A 27,110-nucleotide genomic window follows, 5' to 3' on the forward strand; every position below is an offset into this window, starting at 1 on the left:
GCAAAAAATGCTGCAGACTGACCTCCTGAAAGTCAACCGCGGAATGAGTAGTGAAAGTCATTCTTTTAAAGTTAGTAGAGGGTAGTTCCATAATTTAAGAGAAGTGGCACACATAGTGAGGCATGAGGAGGCTGCCAGTTCTATAAAAGTAGCTCCTGATAATTTTGTGATAGAACTTTAAGAATACGTAGAGGTTGAGGGATTTGTTCTCCAACAAATGTTCAGTTGTAATGAGACAGGGCCTTTTCTGAAAGAAAATACCAAAGAGGACCTGCATTACACAGGAGGAAAAGTCATTGCCAGAACACAAACCAATTAAGGACAAGCTGACATTATTGTTATTGTTGTGTGGGATTGTGAGTAAAGACTTTAAATTGAAGCCTCTGTTCCTCTATCATTCTGAAAACCTGTGGGTTTTCAAGAAAAATAAAGTCAAGAAAACAAGTTGAATGTGATGTGGAGGGCTAATAGCAAAGGTTGGGTAACCAGACAATTTTTTACTGAGTGGATTTGCCCCAAGTGTAAAGAAATACCTTTTTTGTGGAATTGTGGAAAACACAATTGTCACTCAGGGCACTTCTGTTTGTTTTTTTTTTTAAGATTTTATATATTTATTTTTAGAGAGGCGGGGAGGGACAGAGAAAGAGAGGAGAGAAACAAGGTATAAGGAAGAAACATCAATTGGTTGCCTCTCACATGGGTCATGATGGGGGACCAAACCCAAAACCTAGGCATGTGCCCTGACTGGGAATCAAACTGGTGACCTTTTGCTTTGCAGGACAACACCCAATCAGCTGAGCTACACAGGTAAGATTTCAGGGCACTTCTTATAATGGACAGTGCTCCTGCCCAACTTCCAGGCTTGGAGACTGAGCTGGTGGAGAAGTACTGCTTCATCACTGTTAGGTTCCTGCTACCTAACAAAACTCTTCCCATCCAGTCCATGGACCAGCAGGTAATTTCTAATTTTAATAAACTCTAAATAAAGGCACTGTTTCAGAGGTGTTTTGAAGTGACCTCTGAAACTAATTTAATCCTCAGGGAGTTTTGGAAGGAACATTTTAATATCATTGCTTGTTTGAGGTTCATAGACAAAGCATGGGGGGAAGGTTCCTCTAGGACCATGCAATCAGCCTGGAAGAAATTGTGGCCTGATTTTGTTGCTGAAAGAGACTCTGAGGGGTTTGAGGATGAACCTGAGACTGAAAAATGTCAAGGATATTTTTTCTCCGGGTAACTCCATGGGCTTGAGCATGGATGATGATGATGTGGGGGTGTTGGTGGAGAACCAAAACACTGAGCTGATGCCTGAAGAACTCCAAGCCCTTAAGAGAAAGTAACAACAGATGGTAGCTGTAAAGCTCTCTTCAGAGGAAGAGAGAAAGAAAGATGTTCCTACTTAACTAATCAAGGAAACACTTGGGAAATCCAAGCAAATAAATGCAAGATTTTATTGAGAAGTCGCACCCTGACAAAGACAAAGCAAAGATTGACATTGATACACTTTTTCAATAACAATGCGGTGTTTCACTTCAGGCAAGTGTTAAAATGCAGGCAAAACCAAACACCATTGGATAGGTTTTTAGTGAAACAGAGGTCCAGTGAGCCTGAAGCATGCTCTAGTGGAGCAAAGAGACAAGAGAGAAAAACTCCAGAAGAACAGCTATCTGACATTTTTGTGAAAGCAGACTCCCCTTCCAAACAATAGCACCCCTTAATCTCTCCATCCCTCCATTTCTCCTCTCCATATTCAGTCAACAACAGCTCTCAATATTACAGGTAAGTTCTAGTGTACATGCAAATGTGTATTCTTTACTGTACATTTAATTTCCTTTTTGTTAAATTTTCATTTACATTTCATGTCCTTTTTGTTTTTAAAGTGCTTATTTATAGATTAAACAGTACATTAGACATGATCTGTATATAAGAAAGATAAAACAGAATTATTTGGGGGTCTGGAACAGGTTGATTCAATTTACATTTCTAATGGAAAAAAAAGATTCAGTTTTCAAACAAATTGCTTCATGAACAGCCTTCTGCAATGAATTAAATTTGACAGCTGAGGTTCCATTGTATTATAAATCCTTTTTTGTCATTTCAACAATCTTCATAGCATCTTCACTGGGAGTAGAATTAAACTTAAGAAATCCCTTTCTTAGATCATCCATAAGAAGCAACTCCTCATCCATTAAAGTTTTATTGTGAAGGTGTAGCAATTCAATACCATTATACAGCTCCATGTATTCTAGTTCTCTTGCCGTTTCTACCACATCAGCAATTTACCTCCTCCACCAAAGTCACAAACCCCTCAAAGTCACCCATGAGAGTTGGAACAACTTCCAAACTCCTGCTAATGTTGATATTTTGGCATTCTTCCATATATGATGAATGTTCATAGTAGCATCCAGAATGGTGGATTCTTTCCAGAAGATTTTCTGTTGACTTTACCCAGATCCATCAGAGGGATCACTATTTATGGCAGTTAGAGTCTTACTGTATTTCTTAAATAATAACACTTGAAAGTTGAAATTACTCTTTGACCCATGGATTGCAGAATGGATGCTGTGTTACTAGGCATTCATCTCATTGTATATCTCCATCAGAGATCTTGGGTGACCAGGTACATTGTCAATGAACAATTGTTTATTGAAAAGAATATATGCTTTTTCTGAGTAACAGGTCTCAACAGTGGGCTTAAAATATTCAGTAAACTATGTTGTAAACAGATGTGCTGCCATCTAGGCTTTGTTGTCCCATGTACAGAGCACAAGCAGAGTGGATTTAGCCAAATTCTTAAAGGTCCTAGGATTTTCAGAATAGTAAATGAGCACTGGTTTTGACTTAAAGTCACCAGCTACATTAACCCCTAATGAGAGAGTCAGCCTGTCCTTTTAGGCTCTGAAACCAGGCATTAACTTCTCCTTTCTAGATACAAAAGTGCTAGATGGTATCTTTTTCCAGTATAAGGCTGTTTTGTCTGCACTGAAAATTTGTTATTCAGTTGAAAATCTTTATTAATTATCTTTTCTAATGGTACACCCATTATTTCACATTCAAAATTATTTGCATGAGTTTCAAGTGTACAGCATAGTGGTTAGACAACCATGTACTTTACAAAGTATTCTCCCCTGATATTTTCATTACTCACATGACACCATATAGTTATTATAAAATTCTTGACTATATTTTATATGTTGTACTTTATATGCCTATGAGTATTTTGAATTCATTAATTATCTAAGCTAGATCTTCTGGATAACTTTCTGCAACCTTTGCTTCAGCACTTGCTGCTTTACCTTGCACTTCTATGTTATGGAGAAGACTTCTTTCCTTAAATCTCATTAACCAAATTCTGCTAGTTTCAAACTTTCCTTCTGCAGCTTCCTCTCCTCACTCAGCCTTCATATAATTGAAAAGTTAGGGTCTTGCTCTGGATTAAGTTTTGGTTTAAGGGCATGTTGTAGCTGTTTTATTTTATCCATACCACTAAACTTCCTCCAGATCAGCAATAAGGCTGTTTTGCTTTCTTATCATTGGTGTGCTCACTGGAGTGACACTTTTAATTTCCTTCAAGAACTTTTCCTTTGCATTCACAATGTAGCTAACTGTTGATTTGTTACAAGCCTATTTTGGCTTTCAGCATGCTTTCCTCACTAAGCTTACTCATTTCTAATGTATGACTTAAACTGAGAAGTGCAATTCTTCCTTTTACTTGAATACTTAGAGGCCATTGTAGAATTATTAAATGACCGAATTGCAGTACTGTTGTGTTTCAGAAATAGGCAGGCTTGAGGAGAGGGAGAGAAACAGGGGAACAACCAGTCAGTAAAGCAGTCAGAATACATACAACATTTATTGATTAAGTTTGCCCTCTTGTATTGGAGTGGTTTGTGGCGCCCTAAAATAATTGCAATAGTAATGTTAAAGATAACTGATCACAATTCACCAAAACAAATATAACAATAAAAAAGTTTGAAATGTTGAAAATTACCAAAATGTGACACAGAGACATGAAATGAGCAAATATGATTGGAAAAATGGCACAGATAGACTTGCTTAATGTAAGGTTGCCAGAAACCTTTAATTTGTGATGCATAAATTATCTGTGAAGTGCAATAAAGTGAAGCAGACTGAGGTATTTCTGTATCTGAGAAAAGGGAATTCAGGCCGAGGGAGCAGGAACTGAAAAGCTCCTGAACTGCAATGCATTGGAAGAATCGCATGAAAGCCAAAAGGACCATGGCAAAGGACTAGGGATGCCTAGTGTCCAGATCCTGCTGGCAGATGAACCAAGGAAAGAAAATGACTACTGTTCTAAGTGTGATGGGAAGTTGTTGATGAGCTTTCGTTAGAAAAAGTCATGAAATCTGATTTTGTGGATAAGGAAGCCAAATGAATAAGAATATCTGTGTACAAGTATATTTGCTTAAGTAATAAACATCATTGTAGTGGGATGCATTGAGCTAAAGAACTTATCAAAGTGCTGTGGCCTAAGGAATAGGCTTAGGATAATTTACCTGGCTAGGTAACAGGCATCTATCTAGAGAGAGAAAGTAATTAAAATGAAAACAGGATATAAATGAGATTAAATCATTTTCCTGGCAGCAGAATAGGTGGTATTTTTTTTTTTTTGTCAAAATGGGGTTAAGTTGATGAATACTGGGGTTGACACAGACTAGGTTATTGATTAAATGTACAAGCAATAAATTCAAGCCAGTAAAAACAGTATCTATAGTAAGTCAAGTATAATGTTAGAGATTAATTTAAGGGTGTTACTAAAAGAATATTTCTACACAGAATTCGTACACATTTAAAAGTATACTCAAAATACTAAATTCTTTTAATTAAAACATGACAATTTTAGACGCTTAGGCTTTCCAAAGGAGTTCGTCATCTAAAATTGCATTTTACATGCCTAACCAGTGTCTCTACTCCAATTCAATGTTAACATTTACCCATAACTTTTATTTAGTATGTTGGCAAAAATGCAACATCTATTTTTTTATTATTTTGATAATAGTGTTATCTTATATGATTTTTTTACTATGTCTTTGCAAATTCTGATGCCTCTGCTTTATATCACCTTTCATCATTGTTTATATCCTACTAATTTTTGAGTATTTAGTTTAGTATTAATTCTGAAAAGTGTTTTCGGATATTATTTATGACTTAGCCATTTCTTTGGATATATTTACATTTAATGAATTCCTTACCATTACTATTTAATGAATACTTAAAGTAATGTAAATATTTTATGTGCTACAAATTACCTCATCTCATACTTATTCAGAAAATTTATCAGGTATACAGAATTTTAAATGGAGACTAAAAATGGCTAAAATTGGCAGATAAAATTATTGTATGCAAATTTCTTCAGTTAAGTGCTGTCTTGTATAATATAATAATTCATTGGGTACCTAATATTTGGATCATTTTAAAAATTAAATCTAGGATACTTATACTGTGTCTGCTGGAAGACAACTTGAGAAAACAAGTGAAAACTTATAGTTAGAGTCTCAGTAGAAGTCACCATAGAGATTGTCTAGCAACAATTTTCATTTACTAGGTAAACCATCCAGGCTTGAGATGTTAAGTGACTTTGTCAAGATTGCTCATCTCTTCTGTTACACTCAGCAAAAGAGCCTGGTTTGCCTGCCTTATATTCTAACTCTGTTTTCTTTCTTTTATTGACTATATATGACACTTATCAAAGGTTCATATTTCAATAACTTTTATTCTTTAATGTTTTTTAAAAATGGGTTTTTGTGATAGCTGCTACAGAAAGTGTCAAGCTTAGTAAAACACTTCATGAGTAACCAATCTATTTCCCAGTTTGAAGAAAGATTGCATTTATTTCTAAGGGTACACCAACATTGAGAATAGATATATTTTCTGCAGCTGAAGACCTAAAACAAAGGTTAAATTTTTAAAATAGAAAAGAACTGGAAACACTCTGTTAAGCAATGAAAAGTCAACAAACAAAAAAACAAAAAAAAAAAACTGTAAAGAACAAAGACTTTCATCAACTATCACAGAAACTCACATTCAGTATGTGCTTTATAAATATGTAATAAATGTTAATAAGCTTATACCAAATATTGTCTTATTCTCAAAATTGATTTTCTTGTTGTCCAAATGGACATATTTGTGTGATAAAGTTTACTTAATTAATATCTAGGAAGGTTAAAACAGAAAGGAATATTTCTTTCTTCTAAAGACCGAAGGGTCTATTATTAAAAACAGAAAAATACAAGAATAATTTTATTGTATATTTTCTCAACTGTGATTGTTTAAGTAAATATATTTATTATTATGAGAGAGGATAGTATGCAAGGAAAATGTGGGATCTTACATATGTCAAAAAGAAATTAATGCTACATACCACTACTCTACGATCCCAAAGACAACACTATGCAGACAATGATAAGATCAGTAGTTGCTAGAGGTTAGGAGAGAGGGATGAAGAAGCAAAGCACTGGGGATTTTTAGGACAGTAAAACTACACCATATGATACTAAAATGGTGCATATATTTCATTATACATTTGTCCAAGCCTATAGAAAGTACACCAGGAATAAACCCTAATGTAAATAATGGACCCTAATGTAAATGTAATGTAAATTTTCTTTAGTAGATAATGATGTTATTGTAGATTAATCAATTGAAACAGATGTACCACTTTAGAGAGTTGGTGATAATGGAGAAGCTATTCACATGTGTCAGGGGACAGGCATATGGAATATCTGTACTTTATGCTCACTTTTGTTGGGAAACTAAAACTGCTCTGAAAAATTGTCCAGTTAAAAAAACAAACAAACAAACAAACAAAAAAAAAACACAGACTGGGAGGCCCAGTTGGTTGGAGTATCATCCCATATACCAAAAAAGCAACAGCTTTGATTCCAGGTCAAGGCACATACCTAGGTTCTGGGTTTCATCCCCTGGTCAGAGCGTGTATGGTAGGCAAACAATTGATGTTTCTCTCTCAAGTTGATGTTTCTCCTCCCTCTCTATCTTTCTCTCCCTCTCTAAAATCAATAACCCCAGTTTAAAAAAAAGGAAAAATCAAGATGGCGGAGGATTGAATGGAAGTCATACTGACCTCATCACAGGACAAATCTGGAATTACACAAAATTTTGAAGTAATCACTGGGAACAAATGGAACAATAGTTAGGGAGGAGCCTTATAACCTCAGAGATACAGAAGAATTAGCATTAGCACAATCTAACTGGTAAGGAGTGAGATAAAGACTCAAGAAGGCGGGTGGGGTGCCCACAGGCAGCCGCGCCAGAGGGATGTTGAAACAGCCAGTCGGATCACTCTGAGAAGAGCAGGGTCTAAACCATAAGTGGGGATCTCCAGCTGACAGCACCGGAGCCCAAAAAGTACACAGATAACAACTAGCAGTAAAAAGCAGTAGGGTTGCTCTCTGCCAGAGACAAGCAGCTGGAGACACAAAGAGCCTTTTAAAGGGCCAATGCATAAATTTTTATTTGCAACCACTTACCCTGGTCACTGGCAAAAAAAAAAAAAAAGATTGGGCTAGAGACACCTGAGGAAAACTGGGGAAGGAGGCTGTAGGGAGAGAACTGAGAGAGTAACCTGCGGGATCCCAGTGCTGACTCAACTCCCATATGGCAGCAGGAATCTTGCTCATGCAGATCACACCCAGGAGCAGCAGTGTGAGAGGACCCAATAATCCTGCCCCCAGGAGGAAAACTGCCCCACCCTGTGGTGTCTAAGCCTAACTGCTGAGTGCAGACTGACTAGATTAAAAACTGAAGGAGACAGCCACAAACAGTAGATTCCTGGAAGTCTCAAACAGACTGTCTAAGGTCAGACAGGTCAACATCTGTCATCATCACAGGCAGATCCAGAGAGAAAAAAAACAAAACAAACAAACCAAAAAAAAAAGAGAAAAAAACAGCAGTTTCCTACCATAGAAGTTCACTTCACAAAGTCAGGAAATCAAGAGAGCAATTTAAGAAGCAGCAGCAAAAAAGAGTCTGGCAAATAATGGAAATACAAAGGAACACACCCCCCAGTTCAAGGGAAATGAGGAATCACCAGAAAGACACCTAAATGAAATACAGACAAGTAAATGATCAGATATTGAGTTCAAAACATTGGTTCTAAGGAAGTTCAATGAGCTCAGAGAGAATTACAAAATACTACAGGGGAACTAAGAGGAACTTACTGCAAACTATATCAGCATGAAAAAGGACATAGAAACTATCAATAAGAGACAAGAGGAAATGAAGAATACAATTTCTGAATTGAAGAACACAATAGAAAGAATCCAAAGGAGGCTAGATGACACAGAGGACCAAATCAGCAAGCAGGAGGGTAAAGTAGAAAAAAAGCTTGCAGAAAGAGCAAGAAAATGAAAAAAGACTCAGAAAGAATGAAGAGGCATTGAGGAAAATGCAGGACAACCTGAAACATAAAAATATCCATATAATAGGGATACCAGAAGGAAGAGGAGGAAGGGATAGAGAACCTGTATGAAAAAGGAATAATGGAAAACTTCCCTAATTTGGGGAGAGAAAAAGTCATGAAATTCCAGGAAGCCCAGAGGGTCCCATTCAAGCGGAAGTCAATGAGACCCATTCCAAGACAGATCATCATTAAAATGGTAAATATCAAAGACAAACAGAGACTCCTAAAGGCAGCAAGGGAGAAAGAGGTAGTAACATATAAGGGAACCCCGATATAGCTAGCATTTGACTTCTCAGCTGAAGCACTGCAAGCCAGAAGGGAATGGCAAGAAATATTCCAAATGATGAAAAGCAAAGGAATGCAACCAAGACTGCTCTACCCAGCAAGGCTCTCAGATAAACTATTAGGTGAAATTAGGAGTTTCACAGACAAAGAAGGCTAAAAGAATACACCTCCACCAAACCAGCACTGCAAAATATGCTAAAGGGACTGCTTTAAGAAGATGAAGAAAAACAGTCTATGAATACCCAGTTCCTTTTACAGTCACCAATACTTGATATTACCAATATTTTAATACTTATTAATCTGAATATGACAATGATATATTGTGTTACTTTATCAGTTGTTGAAACTAAACCTGTTTGTGTATATTTCTTGCTTATTTCTATTATTTTTAAAAAACTTTAAATGGCTTTTTAGTATTCTTTATCCATTTTTTTACCAAATATTTGTAGAATTTTTCCCTAAAAAACAAATTAAAAAAAAAACTATTAACCGTTTTTTACATGTGTTGCAGATAGTTTCCTAGTCTATTGCTTGTCTTTTACCTTTTTTTATACGTATATTACAGTACAATCTTAAATATTTAATGTAGTCACATTGTCAATATTTTACTTTATAGCTTCTGGGTTTGAATATTTTACCTCAGGGTAAGAAAAATTTTTTTTTGTATTTTCTCTTAAAACCCTCCAGATTTTACATAGTGATTTTTAACTCACCCAAATATTTTTTGTATAATGTGTGAAAAAGGGCTCTATATATGTTTTGTTTTGAGTAATAGTGGTCCGTGTATTTTTTTTTGTTGAATAAGCCTTATTTTCCCCATTGATTTGAAATATCAATTTAATCATATATTACATTGTTTGACAGATGTATACGTTTGTTTCTAGAATGCTCATTTAATTGATCTACTTGATTATTTCAGTGCTGGTGTAATGTTTTAATTGCTGAGATTTTATAATCGATTTAAGTTTTTTAAAATATTTTATTATGGATTTTGACATTTAAAAAATAAATAAAATCAAACTGCATTTACAAAAAAAAAAGGAAAGAAGGAAGGAACTCCTACATTTTGCAACAATGTATGGAACTGGAGAATATTATGCTAAGTGAAATTAGTCAGTTGATGAAAGACAAATATCGTATGATCTCACCTAGAAGTGGAATCTAGTCAACAAAATAAATGAACGAAATAAACCACAGGCATAGAAACACGGAGCAGACTGAAAGTGACCAGAGGGGATAGGGAAGGAAGACAATGGTGAAAAGAAGGAGAAGGGACTAAACAAGGAGAATGTATGAATGACCCATGGACAAGGACAACCATGTGGGTATTGACTGTGGGAGATGGAGTGGGATGGGATGGGTGGAGGAGGGCAAAGGGGGAAAAATTGAGACAACTGTAATAGAATAAACATGATTTTAAAAAAAGGGAAAGGAGAGCATAAGCTAAGAAATCCCTCTTTGAGTGTGGAATGAAGGATATACTATTCCTAATTCATAAATGTATACAGAGATTTGCACACACACCACATGGAAAATTTGATGCTAAGATCCCAGCAAAATGTGCAACCATATTTGGGTAAATCCAGAAGTCTCAGCACACTGAGACAGATAATTTTAAAATTTTTATCCAAGAGTAAGTTGTTCATGAAGAAGCTTAATTTTAGAGTTAAACTACTGCCAACCAGGTTAATAGTCAAAAAATGAAAACCATCTGGATTATTTTAGAACATTGTATATAAACCATCTTCTAGAAAAGGAGGGGGAAGAGAAAAGAGAAGGAAACAAATATTAAAGAATATATGACTGATAAAAACTTCTTTGTATCCAGTAAAGTTTGGTGTGAGGAAAAGAAGAAGCCATGTGAGAACTGAATGAATTCTCAATGAATTTCAATTAGGTTGAAACACAAGCATGGATACCCATGAAGAAATCTGATTAAAAAAATGAATCTGGGGAGAAAAAGATGGCGGAGGAGTGAAAGGGAGTCACGCTGACCTCCTCCCAAAACCAAACTGGAATTGCAACTAAATAATGGAGTAATCACCTGGAAAGTAGTGGAGCGATAGTGGGAGAGGAGCCTTGGTGCCGCGGACAGCGGATTCGACTCTCACACATCCCAACGGGTGAGAATTGCGGTGGAGGCTCGAGAGGGTGGGATGGGTGCGCACGGGCACTGGCACCAGAGGGACATTGAAACGGCCAGTTAGCGTCCCCCCCGGGAAGAACGGGGTCTGAATCATAAACAGGAACCCCTAAACTACAGCCGCTAAAGCCAAGAAAATACAGACAAAACACAACCCCAAAAAGCTTAGGGGCACTCTCTGCCAGAGACAGGTGGCTGGGGATGCAAAAAGACATTTAAAGGGCAAACGCAAAAGTTGCAGCGGCAGCCACCCTCCTTGATCGCTGGGTACAGGCGGCAGCAGGGTGGGCTGGTGCCTGGGAAAAGACTGGTGAGGAAAACTTTGTGAGGAGAACTGACTCTGCGGCCGGTGGAGCCCAGGTGATGGCGCACTTCCCACTCTGCAGCTACCATCTCGCTCAGGCATAAGGGAATCAATTAAGCTGCCTTTTGTGCGCCTCCGCACACAGCTTCTGCGCGTGTGACCTGAGGGGCTGAGTGCAGACTGTCTGGGAGAGCCTTGAGGAGAGACTGGAGACAGTGGCGTTGGGGAAAGAACGGGAGGAAGAACCGGGGAGTCCTGACTCCCTCCCCGTTCGGTAGTCTCCATTGTGGGCTGGAAAGACGCGACCCCAAAGAGGCAGAAGCGGGGCGCGCATGAACCAGACTGCCTGCGATTGAAACGCAGTCCGCACAGGGGTTGGATCCTCAGCCGAAGGGGTCACAGAACTGCCCAGAGGCCCCTGAGGGGAGACTAGAAACGGAGGCATTGGGGAAAGAACGGGAGGAGGAACCGGGGAGTCCTGACTCCTTCTCCTTGCCGAAGTCTCCATTGCGCGGGGAAGAGGCCACACCCCCAAAGAGCCAAAAGCCGAAAAGCAAACATAGACACCCCCAAAACACCCAGAGCAGGCGCGCACACTTGCACCGAGTGACTGGCGAGGATTGGCGAGCGTGTGTGTGACCCACGCGGGCTGGCAAACGCTTGCACCTGCCGGCAAGGCCTCACACAGACTGGCACCCATACGGCCTGCGAGCGATTGCACAGAGGGGCAAGGGCAGGCACAAATTGACCTACCCGCCGCGATTGCGGAGCAGCCCACAAAATAAGTAGAGCTGCCCAGAGTCCCTGGAGGAGAGACCAGAAACAGGATTAACCGGAGAGCTGATTTCCTCCCATTTCCGTAGTCCCCATTTGGCGAGGGCAAGCAACGCACCCAAAGAGCCAAAAGCGGGGAAAACACACAATAGAAGACCCTAAACGGACCAGTGCCCCGAAGCTCGGGTGCCAGGGAGGCCAGATGAGCACGGGAGGTCGCGAATAAGCCCCCTGGTCTGGGGCAAACACATGCGAGCCCAGGCAGGTGGGGGACCCTGCCGCGCTGGGAACGCGCTCAAGGAGCTCTCGTGAGAGCGCAGAGAGATCCCAAAAAATAGCCCAGCCCTGACCGAAGGGGTCACAGAGCTGCTCCAAGCAGGAGTCAGACACAGGCATTAGACTCCTGAAAGGCTCAAACAAACAACCCAAGGCCCTATAGGGTCAACAACTGACATCATCAGAGGCAAGCCCAGAAAGAAAAGTAAAGGACAAAAATACTTAACAGACTCTCACAAAAATGGGAAGAAAAAGAAGTTCTCCCAAAATGAGTGGAAAAGGGGACTCCCCACAGAGAGAGCTCAATGAAATAGAGGCAAGGGAACTCTCAGATATGGAATTTAAAACAATGGTTCTAAGGAAGCTCAATGAGCTCAGCCAGCTCAAAGAGAACTATGAGAAACTGCAGAGAAACTATCAGGATCTTACAGCAAACTATATCAGCCTGGAAAAGGACATAGAAACTATCAAGAAGACACAAGAGGATATGAAGAATACCATTTCTGAATTGAAGAACACAGTAGAAGGAATCCAAAGCAGGCTGGATGAAGCTGAGGATCGAATCAGTGAGATGGAGGATAAGGTAGAAAAAAGCTCCCAGAAAGAGCAAGAAATGGAAAAACGGCTCAAAAAGAATGAAGAAGCATTTAGGGAAATGCAGGACAACCTGAAACGCAATAATATCCGTATAATAGGGATACCAGAAGGAGAAGAAGAGGAGCAAGGAATAGAGAACCTCCTCGAAAAAGTAATGATGGAAAATTTCCCTAATTTGAGGAGAGAAAGGCTCTCATGGATCCAGGAGGCACAGAGGACCCCACTCAAGAAGGACCCAAGGAGGTCCACTCCAAGACACATCATCATTAAAATGGCAAATGTCAAAGACAAAGAGAGAATCCTGAAGGCAGCAAGGGAGAAGGAGAAAGTAAAATACAAGGGGACCCCGATACGCCTAGGAGCTGACTTCTCAACAGAAACACTCCAAGCCAGAAGGGAATGGCAACAAATATTCCAAGCCATGAAAAGCAAGGGCCTACAGCCAAGGCTGCTCTACCCACCTAGGCTCTCCATTAAAATAGAAGGAGAAATACGAAGTTTCCCAGACAAAAGAAAGCTAAAAGAATACATCTCTACCAAACCAGCACTCCAAGATATGCTTAGGGGACTGGTTTAAGCAGATGAAGGAAAAGAATGAGACAGAGAGGAACACAAGTACAAAGAGAGAAGATGAGTAAGTTTCTATCAGTAATATCTCTCAATGTGAATGGACTAAATGCCCCAATCAAAAGACACAGGATAGCTGAATGGATAAGAAAACATGACCCACACATATGCTGCCTACAAGAGACCCACCTCAGAGCAAAAGACCTACACAGATTGAAAGTAAAGGGATGGAAAATAATATTCCAAGCAAATGGACATGAGAAAAAGGCTGGCGTTGCCATACTTGTATCAGACAAAGTCGATTTCAAAGCAAAGGCCATAAAGAGAGAGCCAGAGGGGCACTTTATCATACTTAAAGGAAGAATCTATCAAGAAGACATCAACATTGTAAACTTATATGCTCCCAATATAGGAGCCCCCCAGTTTATAAGGAAATTGTTGGATGACTTCAAAAAAGATATAGATAGCAACACACTGATAGGAGGGGATTTCAACACCCCACTGTCCAAAATGGACAGATCTTCCAAACTAAACATTAATAAACATATCGTGGCGCTGAATGAAACACTGAATCAAAGAGACTTAACTGACATATATAGAATCTTACATCCCAAAGAAGAAAAATACACATTCTTTTCAAATGCTCATGGCAGTTTTTCAAAGATAGACCACATGATAGGACACAAAGCAAGCCTCAGTAAATTCAGGAAAATTGAAATAATACCAAACTTTTTCTCAGACCACAAGGCCTTGAAACTCGAAATCAAACTCAAAGAGAAACTTCAAAAAACTTGGAAACTCATGGAGACTGAACAGTACACTTTTAAACAATGAATGGGTCAATAATGAGATAAGAGAAGAAATAAAAAAATTTCTGGAAACAAATGAAAATGAACAGACAACTGTCCAAAACCTATGGGACACAGCAAAGGCGGTCCTGAGAGGGAAGTTCATAGCAATACAGGCTTACCTTAAAAAGATAGAAACATTTCAAATAAAAGACCTAACACTACAACTTGAAGAACTGGAGAAACAACAACAAATAAATCCCAGAGCAAGTAGAAGGAAGGAAATAGTCAAGATTAGAGCAGAACTGAATGACATAGAGACAAAAAGAACAATTCAGAGGATCAACCAATCCAGAAGCTGGTTCTTTGAAAAGATTCACAAAGTGGACAAACCTTTGAGCAGACTCATCAAGACAAAAAGGGAGAGGACCCAAATTAATAATATCAGAAATGAAAGAGGAGAAATAACAACTGATACCACAGAAATACAAATGATCATCAGAAACTATTATGAACAATTATATGCCAAGAAATTTGAAAATCTGGATGAAATGGACAAATTTTTAGAAAAGTATAATCTTCCAACACTGAAGGAGGAAGAAACAGAAAGCTTGAACAGACCGATAACAGTTGGGGAAATTGAAGCAGTCATCAAGAAACTCCCAGCACACAAAAGTCCAGGGCCAGACGGTTTCCCAGGAGAATTTTACAAAACATGTCAGGAAGAGCTAACCCCTGTCCTTCTCAGACTATTCCAAAAAATCCAAGAGGAGGGAAGACTGCCAGACTCCTTCTATGAGGCCAGCATCACCCTGATCCCAAAACCAGATAAAGACCCTACAAAGAAAGAAAACTACAGGCCAATTTCGCTGATGAACATAGATGCTAAAATCCTCAACAAAATATTGGCAAACCGCATCCAGCAATACATTCAAAAGATTATCCATCACGATCAAGTGGGATTCATCCCAGGGATGCAGGGATGGTTCAATATACGCAAATCAGTAAACGTGATACACCACATAAATCAAAGAAAAGACAAAAACCACATGATCATCTCGATAGATGCAGAAAAAGCATTTGACAAGGTACAGCACCCATTTATGATCAAAACACTCAGCAAAATGGGAATCAATGGGGCATTCCTCAACGTAATAAAGGCCATATATGAAAAACCTATAGCCAATATCATACTCAACGGGCAAAAACTGAAAGCTTTCCCACTAAGATCGGGAACACGACAAGGATGTCCGCTCTCACCGCTTCTTTTCAACATCGTATTGGAAGTCCTAGCCACAGCGGTCAGACAAGAGAAAGAGATAAAAGGCATCCAAATAGGAAAGGAGGAAGTAAAACTATCATTGTTTGCAGATGACATGATAGTGTACATAGAGAACCCTGTAGACTCTACCAAAAAACTCCTGAACCTAATAAGTGAATTTGGCAAAACAGCAGGATACAAAGTCAACATTCAGAAATCAAAGGCGTTTTTGTACACCAGCAATGCAATAGAAGAAGAAGAAATCAGGAAAAATATACCATTCGATATAGCATGAAAAAAGATAAAGTACCTAGGGATAAATTTAACCAAAGACACAAAAGACCTGTATGCAGAAAACTATACAACATTGAAAAAAGAAATTAAGAAAGACACAAATAAATGGAAGCATATACCGTGCACATGGATTGGAAGAATTAATATCCTTAAAATGTCCATACTACCAAAAGCAATCTATAGATTCAACGCAATCTCTATTAAGATACCAATGACGTATTTCACAGAAACAGAACAGACATTTCAAAAATTTATATGGAACCATAAACGACCTCGAATAGCTGCAGCAATTTTGAGAAAGAAACACAAAGTAGGAGGGATCACAATACCGGACATCAAACTCTACTACAAAGCCACTATACTCAAAACAATCTGGTACTGGCACAAGAACAGACCCATAGACCAGTGGAACAGAATAGAAAGCCCAGAAATAAGCCCAGGTCTCTATGGACATCTAATATTTGACAAAGGGGGCAGAAGCATAAAATGGAGCAATAACAGCCTCTTCAACAAATGGTGTTGGGAGAGCTGGATGGCTACATGCAAAAAATTGAAATTGGATCATCAGCTGACACCATACACAAAAATAAACTCAAGATGGATAAAAGACTTAAATATAAGTCGCAACACCATCAAAGTCCTAGAGGAGAACATTGGCAGGAAACGGTCAGATATCCCACGCAGCAATTTTTTCACTGATATGTCTCCTAAAGCAAGGGACATAAAGGAAAGAATAAACAAGTGGGACCTCATCAAAATAAGAAGCTTCTGCACGACGAAAGAAAACATCAGCAAAATGAAAAGGGAGCCAACCATTTGGGAAAATATATTTGCTAATGATACATCAGATAGAGGTTTGATCTCCAAGATATACAAAGAACTCACTCGACTTTACTCCAAGAAGACAAACGATCCAATCAAAAAATGGGCAAAGGACCTTGGCAGACGCTTTTCTAAGGAGGAGATACAGAGGGCCCAGAGGCATTTGAAAGGATGCTCTGCATCACTAGCCATTAGAGAAATGCAGATCAAAACCACCATGAGGTACCACCTCACACCGGTCAGAATGGCCATCATAAACAGATCCCCAAACAACAGGTGCTGGCGAGGCTGTGGAGAAAAGGGAACTCTAGTCCACTGTTGGTGGGAATGCAGACTGGTGCAGCCACTATGGAAAGCAGTGTGTAATTTCCTCAGAAAGCTGAAAATGGAACTGCCTTTTGATCCAGCGATTCCCCTGCTGGGACTATACCCTGAGAACACCAAAACGCCAATACAAAAGAACCTATGCACCCCAATGTTCATAGCAGCACAATTTACAATAGCCAAGTCTTGGAAGCAACCTAAATGCCCATCAGTAGATGATTGGATCAAAAAATTATGGTACATATACACAATGGAATACTACGCAGCAGAAAGAAAAAAAGAAGTACTAAACTTCGCAACAGCATGGATGGAACTGGAGAGCATCACACTAAGCGAAATAAGCCAGGGGGCGAAAGACAAATACCATATGATCTCACCTATAAGCGGAACCTAACCAACAATGCAAAGAAGCAAGGCAAATATGACCAGCAACACTGAAAGGAAAAGAAATCAACAGAGACAAGAGGGAAGGGGGGGGCAGGGAAAGGGAAGGGAAGGGGAAAGTCAAGGAACATATAGCAAGGACTCATGGACAAAACCAAAGGGGAAGAGCTGAGGTAGGGAAGGTGGGAGGGGGCAAGGGAAAGAGGGGGGGGAAGGCAGAGACAAATGTATTTAAAAAGTAAATAAATTAATTAAAAAAAATAAAAAATAAAATAATGTAAAAAAAAATGAATCTAGGGAGGATATTAAAAAATATTTCCTATCTCATATATTTAATTTTCCTGGTGCCACATTATGAGGGTTAATTTTATATGTGAGCTCTACCAGGTAGTTGGTAAAACATCATTTCTTTGTATACATGAAGGTATTTCTGGAAGAGATTAATATTTGATTCTGTAGACTGAATAGATGATCATCATCATTAACATGGGTGGGCATTACCCCATCCCTGAGGGCCTGAATAGAACAAAATGTGAAGAAAATGCAATCTTTCTCTCTTTGTTTAAGCTGGGACATTCATCTTCTCTTGCCTCAGACATCAGTGCTCCTGCTTTTTGGGCCTTGGACCCAAACTGGACTCAAATACCACAGGTTTCTTGGGTCTCCATCTTGCCAAGAGCAGGTTATGGGACCTCTGATTCCACATAATTGTGTGATATCATTTCTATAATATAATTCCTCTTCTCTATAATTATATCATTTTATTTATCATTTATATCTACATCTATGTCTATTTCTCTGGAAAACATATTTTTGTGTTAATCTCAGAAATGATTCAATTACCATATAAGAGATAAAGTTTGAGAGTTGAAATAATATATTTTACTCTAAATAACTTTCAGTAAATAAAAATAATTTTATCTGTCAAAAGAAAATATTTGTGATAATAAATTGAATCCAAATTTAAGCGCACTAGATATTGGGTTCCAAAATGTAATTTCCCAAATATAGTTATTGGTTCAGTTGTCAATTTTAAATGTATAGTGATTTAATTTGGAACTAAGAAAAGATCATCTCACTTATAATTTCTCATTTTTTATGAAATAAAATGTTCCTGACAATAATAATTCTACTGGTTAAAAGAAAATTACTATTTTAGAGATGGCACTTTGAATATCATGAATTTTTAAGTAGGGTTTTTAGTATGTAAAACATAAAGTGTTTAATCATTGTAGCTATTCTACAATTTCTAAACTCATGTGGAAGTTGATAGATTATAAAACAAAGAGAAAAATGATTTAACTAAGTTAATTTATCATTCTAATTTCTCTCTATATAATGTAATCTTAGTTTTAGTTTCTGTGCTCCTCTTAAACATCTATAATTGCACAAAATCAAGAGTTCATGTTAAAATCTTTATTAGACAAAGAATAATTTTTTCTTCATCATAATGTGAATATCATTTTCTCAACACTCCTTCAAAACAGATCTGATGCTCCTCTGAAACCTGTTAGCTGACTGTCATGAATTACTTCTCCCCAACAAATAACCACAAATCAAATCAGATTGCTGAGTAGCAGTCTGCCCTTTTCCTTCTTGTCCTCACCACCTTCAAAGGAGTCACTGTAAAGAGGAGCTCAATGCACTCTTTATATTTGTCCATTTCCCTACAGTGACCAAACAACTGATTTAAATACTTTTAATGTACTAAACTGTTTTTTTTCTGTTTATAAGAAAAGAGGGAATCTGTATATATATGATGCAATTTTTCATCTGCAATTACTAATTTGTTTTTGATATTAAAATGCAGATGTAAAATTATTTCAGTGTAATAAAATAAGTAGTATGTATTGCATGGCTAATAGGACAACCAAGTCAGGGGTAGGAGCTGGAAAAGGCGTGACAAAGGGACATTGCTGAGCACTTTTTCCTGCAGATAAAGAACAATCATGTATGTATTAATAACAAGGACACATTCTGAGACATGTGTCATTAGGCGATTGTGTCCTTGGGTGTACATCACAGAGTGTGCTTACACAAGCCTACACCGTACAGCTTACTACACATCTACACTATATGGTGTAACCTATTGCTCCTGGGCTACAAACCTGTATGGCATGTTACTGTCCAGAATACCACAGGCAACTGTAGCACAATGATAAATATTGGGATACCCAAACAGAGAAAAAGTACAATAAAAATACATAAAACCAGTATGCTTATATACAGGACACTACCATGAATGGAGCTGGAAGGACTGGAAGGTGCTCTGGGTGAATCAGTGAATGAGTGGTGAGTGAGCATACACTGTACACTGTACACTGTACACTGCTATAGACTTTATAAACACATTAAAAAATTCTTTAACCTTTTCTGACTGAATATTTTTACTTTATAAACTTTATAATTTTTTAAACTTTTCAACTCCTTTATAATCACACTTAACTTAAAACCCAAATACATTGTACAGCTGTACAAAAATATTTTCTATTTTATAGATTCTTATTTTATGTTTTCTTCTAGTTAAATATGGGTTTTTTTAATTTTTAAATTTTTTTGTTAAAAACTAAGACACGGATTCACACATTAGCCTAGACCTGCCCAGGGTCAGGATTATCAATATCACTGTGTTCCTCCTCCGCATCTTGTCCCACTAGAATGTCATCAGAGGAAATAACACATGGAGCTGTCATCTCCTATGACAGCAATGCCTTCTTCTGAAACACCTCCTTAAAGACCTGTCTGAGGCTTTTCTTGAGAAGATGTCACTCTTCTGAGAAATATGTCCATGGTGGTTTGCTGGTTTCTTTCTTTTTCATCATAGATTTTCTTGTAAGCAGATAAAGCACCATGAATATCCCTCTCAATTAATGATGGTCATGACATCACTAGGAGATATGAAATGTTTAGTCCATTATAATCTTTAACCACGTTGGTTATAACCATCGCACATGTGGTCCATCCCTGATCAAAAAGTCATTATGTGGCACACAAATGTAGAGGATTTTTAGTGGGAAGAGAGACTTACATTTATAAGCAACTAAATAACTTTATAAATAAATCATGAACTTAATGAAACATAACCAAATTTATTGGAAATTAATATGTTTATTATTTGTATGTCATATAGATTACCTAATGTTTAGGTAGAAATATTTGTGTTTACTGATGATGTAGCTGGGGAAAAATTGTTTTTTGTTATCGCTAATCTGTGGCCCATCAAGTAGCAAAATGCTTCCCTTTAACAAGTAATAACATGTGTTACCTGTTAGGCATTCAGTAAAGACATGAGTCAAAACAGAGTGCTTGGCTTTAAGAAGCTCAGATTATAATGAGAGAGAGTGACTTTAATCAAAGAATTGTGTTATATACATAATTTAAAAATGACAACAGTTGTGGAAAAATGCAGCGGTAAGGAAACAATAATAGTCATGAATGGCAAAAGGAGTTTATAGAGAATGTCCCCTGAAGTAAATGATGCTTCTCTTGAAATTGTATTAGAGACTAAAAACAGAGTCAGAACTTCAAAAGATGAGGAGGGAGAGAAGTTAGCGCACAGATTCTGAGGTAGTGTGATGTGAAAAACTATGGTAGCTAAAATTCATAGACTGGAGCTGAGGATGGAAATGTTTGGATAAACATGAAAAAATACACAAGGGTCTTATGTTACATGCCATAATACTACTTTTTTAGTTACTAAAAATAAAGAAAGCCAGGAACAGATTTTAAATAGAAGAGTAAAAACTAAAAGTGTGCTTTAGTAGACTTGTTCTTTAGGATCGAGAAGAAATTAGAAGAGTGAAAAAGTGTACTAATTTCACAGCTTTATCAGAATTGATCACTTTTTCCTGGTAAAGTTGAGGTCCATTGTCTCACTTGGGAAAACACTAAATTATGAAATCAAGTAACTTTGTTACTTTGTTGATCAGGTCAGATCAAGGCCACTATAAAAAAAAAAACAGATATTCTTTCAGACGTATTTATAAATTTATCTTGTAAAAAATCTATAATATTATGTCAAAAATTTTAAAAATTATTCAACACTGTATAGTAATTATTCTATGTTTGGATTGTACAAAACAGGAAGCCTTTTCTGACATCACTGTCCACAAATATTCGACCATTCTGAATGCTTCCTGTGACAGACAAGATTGGCTGATTTACAGAATTTCATGCCAATCCTAGAGCCTTCTGTTGGCTCACCTTAGTGCTTTCGGGAATCAAGAGAAACATCCGTAATTGTGTTTCTACCTGTAGCAGAATTAAAATTTCATAAGATTCTACCTCAGCCTATTACATTAAACAATATTGAATTGAATTATGCCTGAGAGTGGTTTCCTATTTGTGTTACTTTTTCCTCACACAAAATAATAATAATAATTCACACTGCCTTATGAGTAACATAAACTCTGCCTTATGGTCATTTTGTGTGAATAGGCATGGAGTCTGGAAAAATATTTATGGTGGATTATATTTTAAAAAGCTATAGATATCAATAAAATAAAAGTATTGAGGCATCTATATTTAATTTTTCCTCACCTCTAGTACACATTTATTCTAGCAAAGTATTAAACTGAGGACCTATTCCTCAGGCTGTGATTTAATTACAAACATGGGCTACTTGTTAGTTTAGTCTCTGAAATTGAATAATATAGTTGATCTAATTTTTAAAAATCTGGAACAAGCCTCAAATGATAACTAATTTAATGAAAGCGTTTTGGAAGGAAAATTTACCTTTAAAATTTTTTCATTTTAGTTTTACTTTTGATTAAATAAGTAGGATTATTCAATACTGAAAAACATGTTTATCCTTCCAGGTTTCTGTGTTATTATCAAAGGTGAGGACTTTTCTGTCAATCAGATTTTCATTCCCAAGCATTTCAGAAGGTTGTTAAAATTTATTTAACTTACTAAATAGCAGAGTTGCTCTTTCTTCTTCTTGATATTTCTTTTTAAATTATATTTTATTGTTTATGCCATTACAGTTGTCTAAATTTTCTTCCTTTGTACCCCTCCACCCAGTCCCCCCACCCACTCCTTCAGGCAATCCCCATACCATTGTCCATGTCCATGAGTCATGCATATATATTCTTTGGCTACTGTATTCCCTATGACATACTTTACATCCCAATGACTTTTCTGTAACAACCAATTTGTACTTCTTAATCCTTTCTACATCTCTTTCTAGAGAAATAAATTTTACAATTAAATATATTAGCAGTACACGGGGTAGAGATACCTCTTCTATATTCCGTTTTCATTTCCTCCGGATGTATACTCAGAAATGAGATGCTAGATCATATGGTAGTTCTATTTTTTGGAGGAATTTCTATATTTTTTCCTGTAGTGGCTGAACCAATTTACACCACCACAAACAGTGCTCAAGGGTTCCATTTACTGCACATCCTCACCAACAGTTGTTATGTATGTCTTTTTGATGATAACCATTCTAAATGATGTGATGTGATATTGGGTTGGCCAAAAATTTCATATGGTTTTTCTGTAAGATGGCTCTAGTAACACTTAGTTGTCTTTAACTTCATTCAAAACAATTTCATTAGATTGTATTGTGACAGCTGTCATATCAGCGTGCATTTAAGAAAAGCTAATCAAAATTGATAAATTTTTGTGTAGTCATTTTAATGTTGAAGATGGAAGAAAATACACATTTTGGCATATTCTTTATTATTTCAAGGAAAGGAAAAAAATAAAACCAAAACAAAGATTTGTGCAGTGTATGGAGAAGGTGCTGTAACCAATTGAACGTGTCAAAAGTGTTTTGTGAAGTCTTGTGTTGGAGATGTCTTGCCGGACAATGCTCCATGATCAAATAGACCAGTTGAAATTGATAGAGATCAAATTGAGACATTAATTGAGAACAATGTCTCTCATCCCATGAGAGAGATAGACAACATATTAAAAATATCCAAATCAATAAAGTTATTGGTGAAAATGAAAAATGTATTTTATTTTATAGAAAAAATATATGGACTTTTTTGGCCAATTTAATATCTAGTTGTGGTTTTTATTTGCATTTCCCTGATGACTAGAGATGTTGATCATAGTTCAACATATGTGTTGACCATTTAGATGTCTTTTTGGGAAAATGTCTGTTTAGTTCCTCAGTCCATTTTTGTGTTGGATTGTTTGTACCTTTGTTATTGAGTTGTATGAGTTCTTTATGTATTTTGAATATTAACCCTTATATGATGTATGGTTTACAAATATTTTCTCCCATTCTACAGGTTGTTTTTCCATTTTGTTGTTTCTTTTTCTGTGCATAAACCTTTCAGTTTAATGTAGTCCCAATTGTTGATTTTGCTTTTGTTGCTTGTGTTTTCAGTGCCAAATGCAAAATACAATTGTCAAGACCAATGTAAGGAGCTTCTTCCTTACTTTTATTTCTGAGTTTTACAGTAAAGATCTTATATTTAAGTCTTTAATTTTTTTAGTTAGTTGGTGTGAGTAGTGTGAGATAGAAGTTCAATTGTCATTATCCAGTTTTCCTCATTGAGTGCTCTTGGTTCCAGTGTCAAATGTTATTAACTATAAGTGCAGATTTCTCCCCACTGCACTCTCTATTTTGTTATCTTGGTTTATGTGTCCATTTTATTCCATTTTTAATTACTAAAGATTTCTAGAATAGTTTGAAATTAAGAAGTATGGTCACTCTCAGTTCTTCATTCTCAGGATTACTTGGCTATTTGAGATATTTTGTGGTTCCCTACAAATCTTAGGATATTATTTTTCTATTTCTGGAAAATGACATTAGAATTTTGATAGGGGTTGTATTGAATCTAGAGATGGATTTGGATAGTATGGACATTTGAGCTATAATTCTTCTGATCTATGATCACTGGATATCTTTCCACTGGAAACAAAGCCTTCAATTTCTTTCATAAAATTCTTGGCATTCTGATTGTAAAGGTCTTTAATTTCTTTGAATAAATTTATTCCTAAGTGTTTCTTATTTTTGATGTTGTTGCAAATGGGATGTTTTCTTTTAATTTAATTTTATTTTTTCAAATACATTTGTCTCTGCCTACCCCCCACCACTTTCCCTTGCCCCCTCTCTCTTTCCCTCCCTCAGTTCTTCCCCTTTGGTATTGCCCATGAGTCCTTGCTATATGTTCCTTGACTTTCCCCTTCCCTTCCTTTTCCCTGCACCCTCCCCGCTTCCTTCTTGTCTCTGTTGATTTCTTTTCCTTTCAGTGTTGCTGGTCTTATTTTCCTTGCATCTTTGTATTGTTGGTTAGGTTCCACTTATAGGTGAGATCATATGGTATTTGTCTTTCAACCCCTGGCTTATTTTGCTTAACATAATGCTCTCCAGTTTCCATCCATCCTGTCGCGAAGTTTAGTAGTTCTTTTATTCTTTCTGCTGCATAGTATTCCATTGTGTATATGTACCATTAATTTTTGATCCAATCATCTACTGATGGACATTTAGGTTGCTTCCAACACTTGGCTATTGTAAATTGTGCTGCTATGAACATTGGGGTGCATAGGTTCTTTTGTATTGGCGTTTTGGTGTTCTTAGGGTATAGTCCCAGCAGGGGACTCACTGGATCAAAAGGCAGTTCCATTTTCAGCTTTTTGAGGAAACTCCACACCACCTTCCACAGTGGCTGCACCAGTCTGCATTCCCACCAACAATGTACTCGGGTGCCCTTTTGTCCACAGCGTCGCCAGCACCTGTTGTTTGTGGATCTGTTTATGATGGCCATTCTGACCAGTGTGAGGTGGTACCTCATGGTGGTTTTGATCTGCCTTTCTCTGATGGCTAGTGATGCTGAGCATCCTTTCAAATGCCTCTGGGCCCTCTGTATCTCCTCCTTGGAAAAGCATCTGCCCAGGTCCTTTGCCCATTTTTGGATTGGATCCTGTCTTCTTGGAGTGGAGTCGAGTGAGTTCTTTATATATCTTGGAGATCAAACCTCCATCTGAGGTATCATTAGCGAATATATTTTCCCATACGGTTGGCTCCCTTTTCATTTTGCTGATGTTTTCTTTTGCCGTGCAGAAGCTTCTTATTTTGATGAGGTCCCACTTGTTTATTCTTTCCTTTACGTCCCTTGCTTTAGGAGACATATCAGTGAAAAAATTGCTGTGTGGGATATCTGAGAGTTTCCTGCCAATGTTCTCCTCGAGGAATTTGATGGTGTTGTGACTTATATTTAAGTCTTTTATCCATCCTGAGTTTATTTTTGTGTATGGTGTCAGCTGATGATCCAATTTCAATTTTTTGCATGTAGCCGTCCAGCTCTCCCAACACCATTTGTTGAAGAGGCTATTATTGCTCCATTTTATGCTTCTGCTCCCTTTGTCAAATATTAGATGCCCACAGAGACCTGGGCTTATTTCTGGGCTGTCTATTCTGTTCCACTGGTCTATGGGTCTGTTCTTGTGCCAGTACCAGATTGTTTTGAGTTTGGTGGCTTTGTAGTAGAGTTTGATGTCTGGTATTGTGATCCTTCCTACTTTGTGTTTCTTTCTCAGAATTGCTGCGGCTATTCGAGGTCGTTTATGGTTCCATATAAATTTTTGAAATGTCTGTTCTATTTCTGTGAAATACGTCATTGGTATCTTAATAGGGATTGCATTGAATCTATAAATTGCTTTGGGTAGTATGGACATTTTGATGACATTACTTCTTCCAATCCATGAGCACAGTATATGCCTCCATTTTTTTGTGTCTTCCTTAATTTCTTTTTTCAATGTTGTATAGTTTTCTGCGTACAGGTCTTTTACGTCTTTGGTTAAATTTATGCCTAGGTACTTTATTTTTCTTCTTGCTTTATTGAATGGTATTTTTTCTCTGATTTCTTCTTCTTCTACTGCATTGCTGGTGTACAAAAATGCCTTTGATTTCTGAATGTTGACTTTGTATCCTGCTGTTTTGCCAAATTCACTTATTAGGTTCAGGAGTTTTTTGGTAGAGTCTACAGGATTCTCTATGTACACTATCATGTCATCTGCAAACAATGATAACTTTACTTCCTCCTTTCCTATTTGGATGCCTTTTATCTCTTTCTCTTGTCTGACCACTGTGGCTAGGACTTCCAATACAATGTTGAAAAGAAGCAGTGAAAGCGGCCATCCTCGTCGTGTTCCCGATTTTAGTGGGGAAGCTTTCAGTTTTTGCCCGTTGAGTATGATATTGGCTGTAGGTTTTTCATATATGGCCTTTATTATGTTGAGGAATGCCCCATTTATTCCCATTTTGCTGAGTGTTTTGATCATAAATGGGTGCTGTAACTTATGAATCCTTTTTCTGCATCTATCGAGATGATTATGTGGTTTTTGTCTTTTCTTTTATGTGATGTATCACGTTTACTGATTTGCGTATATTGAACCATGCCTGCATGCCTGGGATGAATCCCACTTGATTGTGGTGGATAATCTTTTTAATGTATTACTGGATGCGGTTTGCTAATATTTTGTTCAGGATTTTAGCATCGATGTTCATCAGCGAAATTGGCCTGTAGTTTTCTTTCTTTGTAGGGTCTTTGTCTGCTTTTGGGATCACGGTGATGCTGGCCTCATAGAAGGAGTCTGGGAGTCTTCCTGCCTCTTGGATTTTTTGGACTAGTCTGAGAAGTACAGGGGTTAGCTCTTCCTTAAATGTTTTGTAACATTCTCCTGTGAAACCCTCCGGCCCTGGGCTTTTGTGTGCCGGGAGTTTCTTGATGACTGTTTCAATTTCCCCAACTGTTATCGATCTGTTCAAGCTTTCTGTTTCTTCCTCCTTCAGTGTTGGAAGACTATACTTTTCTAAAAATTTTACATTTCATCAAGATTTTCAAATTTCTTTGCATATAATTGTTCATAATCGTTTCTGATGATCATTT

General features: G+C 37.4%; 1 pseudogene; it reads left to right on the plus strand.

The window, feature by feature from the left end:
- Positions 1-832: 832 nt before the first annotated feature.
- LOC129088168 (elongation factor 1-alpha 1-like) overlaps positions 833-27,110 on the plus strand; it is a 45,728-nt pseudogene continuing 19,450 nt past the window's right edge.

Source organism: Pteronotus mesoamericanus, unplaced genomic scaffold (genome assembly GCF_021234165.1).
Source record: "Pteronotus mesoamericanus isolate MK-2021 breed Mesoamerican mustached bat unplaced genomic scaffold, CSHL_Meso_final scaffold_54, whole genome shotgun sequence".
NCBI classification, from domain to species: Eukaryota; Metazoa; Chordata; class Mammalia; order Chiroptera; family Mormoopidae; genus Pteronotus; species Pteronotus mesoamericanus.